The sequence below is a fragment of the Equus przewalskii genome, chromosome 3, assembly GCF_037783145.1.
Source record: "Equus przewalskii isolate Varuska chromosome 3, EquPr2, whole genome shotgun sequence".
NCBI classification, from domain to species: domain Eukaryota; kingdom Metazoa; phylum Chordata; class Mammalia; order Perissodactyla; family Equidae; genus Equus; species Equus przewalskii.
The window spans coordinates 52,657,964-52,666,456 of NC_091833.1; positions in this window are offsets into that span (position 1 = coordinate 52,657,964).

Below are 8,493 nucleotides of genomic sequence, written 5' to 3' on the forward strand. Positions count from 1 at the left end.
AAAAAAACATTCAGACCATAGCACAATGTCAACCAACTGATAAGTGGCAGAGCTGGAAACTTAAACCAGTCTTAATCTCAAGTATCTCTTTTCGTTCCATTACACACTGCAAACGCATCTCAATGAAGGACCAAATTTATACGTATTTTATTATTAGTGATCTTTTGTTGTATCAACTGAAGCTTAGGCAAAAGGGGAATTTGTAGGTTTAGGAAATAAAGAGGTGCAGGGGTAGGTCATGCTCAGATACTGCAGGATCCAGGCTCTCAGACAGAAAGCTATCTTTTGCCATGTCTTGGTTCTGCTCTCTTTCACTTTCATCCCATTCTCTGACAGATTCTTTCTGTTGGTGGCAAAGATGACCACCAATAACTCCAGGCTTACATTTTACCAGTTACCAACCCTAGCAGAAAGAGATTCACATTTATTGACCTCAGTTGGGTCAAATGCCCACCCTTGGAGTGGGCGTGGGGTTAGCCATATCTGCATTGTGCCCATTGGTAATGAGGAGGAGGTGCATCTGGAAGCGAAATTTGAATGCCGGTACTAGTAAAAAGGGAAAAGAGTGCTGGGTAGATTAAAATCAGCAGGTCTCCTTGGCGCAGGTCCTTACGAAGGAGCAGGAAGTCCAGAAAAACATATTGGGAAGGGGCTGATGCTCTCAATTCTCTCAGCCAATCCATCTGCCCACTCCCACTTCTTATTGGGGAGATGACAATGCTGTTACATAAGGCTCCATAACCAGCATGTTTTCATGGTTTTACCACTAGATGGTTCTAAACTGAAGGGCATTTTCATGTTTACAAAGCACTTTGATGTAAATTATCTTTGTAACCTTCGCAGCAACATTGCCCCAAGGCCTGGCAGTGAGAGCAACCTGTGGGAATGTGGGGAGTGGGCTCTCAACTTGGACTTACCTGCCGCATTTTCCTAACAATGGCATTTCAACCCTACCAGTAGGACCAGAGGACCACAGGGCTCACAGGGTGCTTGGCCACTCCAAGCAAAGGTCTGGGCACTGAAGAAAGTTCCGCTTGGGCAAAGCAAGTCACTGAGGGCAAAAGGGTATGGCAAGTTATCTATATCCGCTTATGAGACTGAGCAGGGAACCTGGGTCGGTGTGGCCTCCCCAAAGGGCTAGTTAGATACGAGGCAGAAAACTAATGAAAATCTAGTTAGTTAAGCAGAAGACAAACTTGAGACATTGTCCAGAACTCAGAGGAAAAGGACAAAATGATAAAAATGATGAAAGCTGCAAGTGGGACAGGTGGAAGAGATCCAATCTGTTAGTAAGAGGCATTTCAGAAAGGGATGACAGGTCACGGCAGAAGCAGTAATCACAGAGGATGAATTTCTTGATCCAAACAAAGACCCCAATCTGATAAATAAGAGTGAGTACCACGTACCAGCCAAATTATTAGAAAAAAGCAACATACCTGACTGTATTCTGATAGCATTTTAAAACTTTAATGATAAAGAAGAAATCCTACAAGAATCCAGAAAAAGTAGTTATCCACAAGGAAACGAAAACAATCAGGCAGGTCTCAGTCTTCTACTCCACAACATGGAGCATTAGATGGAATCTCAGCCTGTTCCTCCCAGACAGCAGAGCCTGAGGCAAGGGCTTGAGAGTAGGCAGTTTCTGGGGAGCACTGGTAGAGGAACACAGTAAAGAGGAAAAGCTGATACCAAGTTGCATTTTTGAGCTGGTTCCTACTGTGGGCAACTGGACTAGGGCTTGATGCTTGATGCCTCTAGAAGCTTCTGAGGATCTCAGGCTTGTCTACCTGAGGATGGAAGAAGGGAGTATTTATCCCCCAGCACCCATCCCTCATTGGTCAAGAGTTGCCCCATTGGGTGCCGACTGCTGGCTGAATTTCCCCAGTTCTCAGGGCAGAAAGGAGAAGGGAGGCCAGGCATGCCAAGGCCAGAAAATGGCTGGCGTGAAAAGTGGGCACAAAGCATCTGAGAAACAAGGCACTGGAGCAACATCTACAGTGCTCTGAAAGAGAAAGGTTTATAGCCTAAGAATTCCCCACCCTATTGTCATGTGAGTGTGATGGAAATAGAAAGACGCGTGGTTTAGATCCTGTCTCCTAGTTTCTACTCAAGAACACCCTCTGTCCTGGATCATCCCCACCAGCATACAGACTGCTGTTTCTTCTTCTTTTTTTTAAATTGAGATACAATTCAGACATCATAAAATTCACCCTTTTAAAGCGTACAGTTCTGTGGTTTTCAGTATATACTCCATAGCTGTGCAGCCATCACCACTATCTAATTCCAGGATATTTTCACTACCTGCCAAAGAAACCCCGTACCCATTAGTACAGATTATTTCTTTTATTTATTTGGTTTATTGTTTATCTCCCCACAAAACAGAATTCATATCTGTTTTATTCACCACTGTATCCTCAGCTTTTAGAACAGTGCCTGGCATACAGTAGCCACTCAATAAACATTTGTTGAATAAATTGTCAAATACATAAGGGTAGATTCAGAAAATATACCATTGGAATACATTTCCTAAATAATGACTCAAAAATCTATGGCTGGATAATGAAAAGCATGAATCATAATCAAGCATTCAAGAAGAAGAAAATTCATGTTAGAATGGTCAGACCTGATTATTGAAAGCAAGAGATGGTTATTTTATACTTAGATATTTATATTTAAAAATTGGAAAGAAATAGAAACAGGTCACTTATTTTGGAAGAAGAAAAATCATATTTGGCATAAAAAGTGACATTATATAACATAATGTATATAATATATGTATATTCTGATATGTATAGAAAGTGGGTGAAAAACATATCAACACATCAAACATCAAAACAGTGCAGGCTCATTAGAAGGGTCTGTAGAGGGAGGGGCCTTTAACCCTTCACTCCACACTCTTCTGCCTTGTTCACATTTGTTTTTCAATAGACATGTAGAACATTTATGATAAATTTAAAAATAAAGAGGAAAAACAAGAATGTCTAATATTACTGTAATTATTAAAAGTTCATCTAGAAGTTTTAGGGCAATAAAACATAAAAGAAAAACAATAGGTATTAGGAGGAAGCAAAACAATTACTATTTGCAGATAACACCATTATATATTTAAAAACCCAAGAGAATAGTTTCATAACTGCTGGAAATACTAAAAATTTGGCAATTGGCCACATACGAAATATATTCATTCATTCAACAATAGTTTTCTTGTGTACCAGTAGTAATATCAGAACATACAATGGAATAAAACTAATAATTTAACTTTAAAAATGTGAAAGCTTATGTTAAGAAAACGAGAGAACTTTCCCGTATGGCCTCCAGTTGTTCTTACTTGTCTGGCATCCATTTCTAGTAGCATTCAGTAACTTACTCGACATCCATTTTCTTCTCTTCTAGTAACATCGGCTTGATTTAGGTGAGCAGGGGACCCAGGCCGGCTCAGTTGATTCAGTCTCGCTGCAATTTGGGTTCTGATTGGATCAGACAAAGGCTGAAAATGGAAACTCATTCATCCCAGAGGTGGTGCCCCGCAGAGCGTCCTGTTTCCTGCCAGCCAGAGCCCTGGGGCTGCGAGAGGTTTGGATTTTCTCTCTGGTTGTTCTGTTTTCCTTTGACTCTGGAGCTACTGTCTGTCCCAGTTCCTTCCTTGCCCAAGTTAGACAGAATCAGCCCACTGGCTGTAAAGAAGCCTGACTGAACACTACTGTAAATGGCCTGTTTTAATCAATCATTTCATGCCTTAACAACCAAAACTCCAATTGAAGAGAACAAATGGCCCAGTGACAGAATCTATGATATAAAAGGACTTGCATATGACAAAGGAGGATGTACCATGATAAAGAGGAAGAATAACAAGATACATAGGAAAATTAGTAGTTTGGGAGTAAAAAAATCATTTCGTTTCCATGCCTAATACCACATGCTAAAATAAATAAATAAAAATAAATCCCAAATGGATTAAAGTATTAAATTTTGTGAGGAGAGAAAATATAGGGAAACGATATGAAAATTGGAAAATTCTGAGTGGCCACATCTCTGGTCTATGCATGAAAGACCTTTTAAGCATAAAAGAAATGGAAGAAATGCAATAGAAATAGATTTAACACAAATATTCAAATGCTGTGTTGAGATCTAAAAAATGAAAAAAAAACCCCCTAAAACAGGCATAGAGGACCCAAGTACCAGCCACAACTACCTAACTACGTGTCTCCCCCTGCTCTGCCAGTGATCAGGGACCTGCCTGTAACGGCAAAGGAAAGAAACACAATCTTCCAGGGATGGTGACAAACTTTGAAGTACTTAAAATTCTGAGATTTTCTTTAAAGTTCTGTGGTTTGTCTTACAAACTCCTTATGAATTTGCTGTTTTAGTACATATATTTGTTTGAATATAAAAATGTGTTAAGGTGTCCTTGAAGATTTGCCATTTTATCAGGGACTTCTCAGATCTCTTGGAATACTCCCGCACACTCTGGAAAAACCCCCTTTGAGAAGCATTACGCGCTGCTGCTTCCAAGCGGGACATAGAAGCTTTTCCCTCTGCCTGTCAAGCCCTTCGGATCTGCCACCAGTTTCTCACGTGACAACTCCAAGTATATGTATTCTTGCCTTTTATGAATCTCAGGTGCAGATGTTTGAGTTGATCATACTCCTCATTTCCCATTTGGTGAACTCTTCATTCATCCTTCAGTACTCATCTCAGTAAGGGGCCTCACCTCCATGTCGCCTAACTGGGGGAATCTGCAGAGAAGAGGGCCTTGTCCCATCTCTGCCCCGTGGATGTACCTCTGTTGTATATTACGTTACCACACCACTTTCTGTCTTCATCTCCCCACTAGACGCTGAGCTCCTGGAGAGTAGATGCTATCTAGAAATGGCCAGTGTCTAGCACAGCAGTGATTGTTGAGTAAATCTTGTTAGGTAATGATGCTTTTCCACCTTGGGTTGCTGGAATCTTCTACTCCCATCACTGCTCCTATGCCTTGGGCAGGAGACCTTGCCTTCCCAGCCAGCCACTCCTCCCACCATCCCCATCAGTATTAGAGAAATCGGGTTGGGGGTGTCTGAAAGCTTCCTGACGAACAGTTGCCAAGTCCCATTCCTGTCATTTCCTTTTGTTCAGTTAGCACTGAGGAGGAATATGGGAATGTATGTACACGCATTCCCCCAGGGGCCAGGGGCAATGTATCTAACCTGCCTAAATAGACCTCCAGCCTTTGCTTGAACTCAAGGCACCTGTCCTTGAGCTCACTGGTAAGCACTAGGCACAAGAGGTGGAAGTTGGTCACAGTTCCTCCTGTACATGTCCTTATATTTCCTTCCAATCTGACATGTGTCTGTGAACATACACCATTTTATGGACAGAATATTTATAATATTTTCTTCTAACCTGTTGCCCATTCCTCTTCCTCTGTTCCTCCTTCCACTTTTCTTTCTCTTCTCACCTGTCTCTGTGAGAATTTAGAACAGTAGCTAAACAGTTCAAAACAAAACAAAACAAACGACTCTTTAGTTATTTTTTAGAAGAGCGAAACTGAAACAGAGAAAAAAAAGATCTTTTCCTCCAAGGATATGGAGAAAGAATGACAGTAGAAATAGAAAAAGCAGTAAAGTTCAGACCCGTGAAAGCTAGAGTGATGATTTCAGAAACAATGGAATGGTTATCAGTTAAATGTTGCTGAGAAATCCAGTAATATAAGGACCAAAAACTATCCACTGGATTTATCAACCAAGAGGTGGTAGGCGACTGTGGCGAAAGCAATTTTGGGGGATGGGCTGAGGTGGAAGACTTCGGAGGTTTGGAAGGAGAGTGTGAAAATGGAGGTCAATGCAGAGGTTACAGGCAGGGGTGGGGCAGTCAGGTGGCAAAGCCTGTGACCTTGAACTTACAGAGGCAGCAGTCTGGATCAATGGTCGTGTAGCTCCTCCAACAGGACTCAGCGGTCAGGTGAGGGAGTAGATACCACAGATTAGATGCAAAAAGCTTTACACACCTCAGTAGCCTCCAAGGAAACAAGTATGACTACAGAGGTTATTTAGAGCATCTGGTCCCTGAAAAGCCCGCAATTATCAGGAATAGATTACATTATGTTCCTTATATCTTGTTTAACATATCATAAATATGGTAAATATTTTTATAAGTTGATCTGAAAATTTATTTCAGTGTTGAAGGAGCTACACTTCAGTTTTCATTTTTGTTTCAGAAAAGTCACTTCTGTGAATTGTCATATTTCTCAATAATGGCAGATGAAGATAGTATATTGTAATAAAATCATAGAAACGGCACTGTGACATACTGTTATTATAGTAATGAAAATAGTAGAAAGAGCGATCTGACACTTCCTAGAGTGTTTTTATCTCAGATGTTTTCTTGCTTATTTACTTTATTGAACTTTTTATCTTGAAAACATTTCAAACCCAGAAAACTTACAAGAATAATGAACTTCTAGATTTTGTCACATTTCTGTCTCTATGTAATAAGCATAGTTATACTAATATGCACACTTTTTATTCTCCTGGTCATTTTTCTCTGATCCAATTAAAAGTAGGTTAGAGATTATGACCCTTTATCCCTAAATACTTCAGTATTATCTCCTTAGAACAAGGGCATTCCCTTATACCACCCTGATGCAATTACCAAATTCTGAAAATTTAGCAGGAAGCAATACAATCTAATATACAGTCCAAATCGAAATTTTGGCAATTGTCCCAGTAATGTCTTTTATAAGAGCAACTTTTTTCTCCAATCCAATTTAGAACCACATATTCAATTTAGCTGTGCTGCTTCTTCAGTTTTCTTTATTCTAGAAGGCAGTTTCTCAGCCTTTCTTTGCCTTTCATGACAGTGACATTTTTGAAGCAAACAGGCCTGTTGTTTTGTAGAAGAAATTTCATAGGTTTTGAAATTTTTGATTGGAAAGAGCATCAACACAGGGCAAAAATCTGGGACTCTAATTGATGAGCCCCCACAATGAGCCAAGCGCCATTTGCCTTCTCGGATTCAATTTACTCATGTTTAAAATGGGGATAATGTTGCCTATGTGATTGTCTCACAGAGTTCTTTGGAAGATAAAAATGATAACACGGATGTGGAATTACTTCAAAACTGCAAGGCATTTTACAAAATGAGAGGCATTTTAGTTGTGGGTCAATGCTACAGGTTTTTAAAGGTAATCAGGTTGTTCTTCCCGATGGAAAGAATACTCTTTGTCTTCCTGTAACAACATAATACTAAAAGTTAACTAGCCAGAGGAAAAAGTAGCACGTGGAAGATTTCACATCCTCTGTGGCTGTATCATTAGAGAGAGACCTATTGCCTACTGCTTAATCAGTGGCCCTGTTGTAAGAAGGGGTGGCTATAAGACATCAAATCATAATACTAGAAGGGAGCCTAGACAAAGGTCAGGTCAGAGCATTCATCTCCCAGAGGCAGCATGACTTGCTCAGGCCACAGGGCTCGTCCATAGAGCCCAGAGCAGATGTGCAGGCTTGTCCGCTCCTTCTCCAGGGCCCTTTACCTCACATCCACTTCCTGAGTTTATCTAGGCCCCAGGGAGCTGGTCAGCTCACGACAAGAATGCAGTCACTTCAGTCATCTAAGCCTCACATCAGAGGCCTTTGGAGGATAGGGCGACTGGAGAGATCAGGGAGGAGAGAGAGGGGTTGGGCTCAGAGCGCAGCTTGCAGAGGCCACCTCCTGCCCCTCACCGCTGGCGGAGAGGGCTCTGCGTGGGAGGCAGGCAGAGCTGCGAAATGGCCCTGACCGGTCGCCATTACTTTATTTATACGGCAGACTTTATTTGGAAACAATTCTAACCTTACAGAAAAATTGCAAAAGTAAAAATAGTACAAAGAACATCCAAATGTCCTTGACCCAAAGTCACTTATCTTTTACATTTTACCCCATTTGCTCACTCTCTATCTCTCTTTCTGATTTTAAAAAATTGTGGTAAAATACACACAACATAAAATTTACCATCTTAACTGTTTTTAAGTATACTGTTCGGCGGCGTGAAGTACATTCACATTGTTGCGGTGTCATCAGCACATATATCCACAGAACTCTTTTCATCTTGCAAAACTGAAAGTATGTATCCACCAAACAACATATATACATACACACACAGCTTTTTTCTGAACCATTTGAGGGTAAATTACATAGATAACCCTTACCCTTAGATACTTCTGTGTATATTTCCTGACACTGGGATTTTATCTCACATAACCACAGTCTAGTGAGCTTGCATTGATGCAATACTTTATCTAATCTGCTGTTGGTATGTCAGTGGTTAGTTGACCTATGACTTATATAGCATTTTCCCCCTCCTGTAGAGAAGCAAGTCTAGAAACAAGTATCACATTTAGTTCTCACTTCTCTTTAGCCCCTTTAATCTGAATTGTTTCACAGACTTTCTTTGTCCTTTATGATTTTGACTGTTGTAAAGAATATACTCTCCCTTTTAAAGGGCAGAACATTCATCATTTTGGTTTTTGCTGA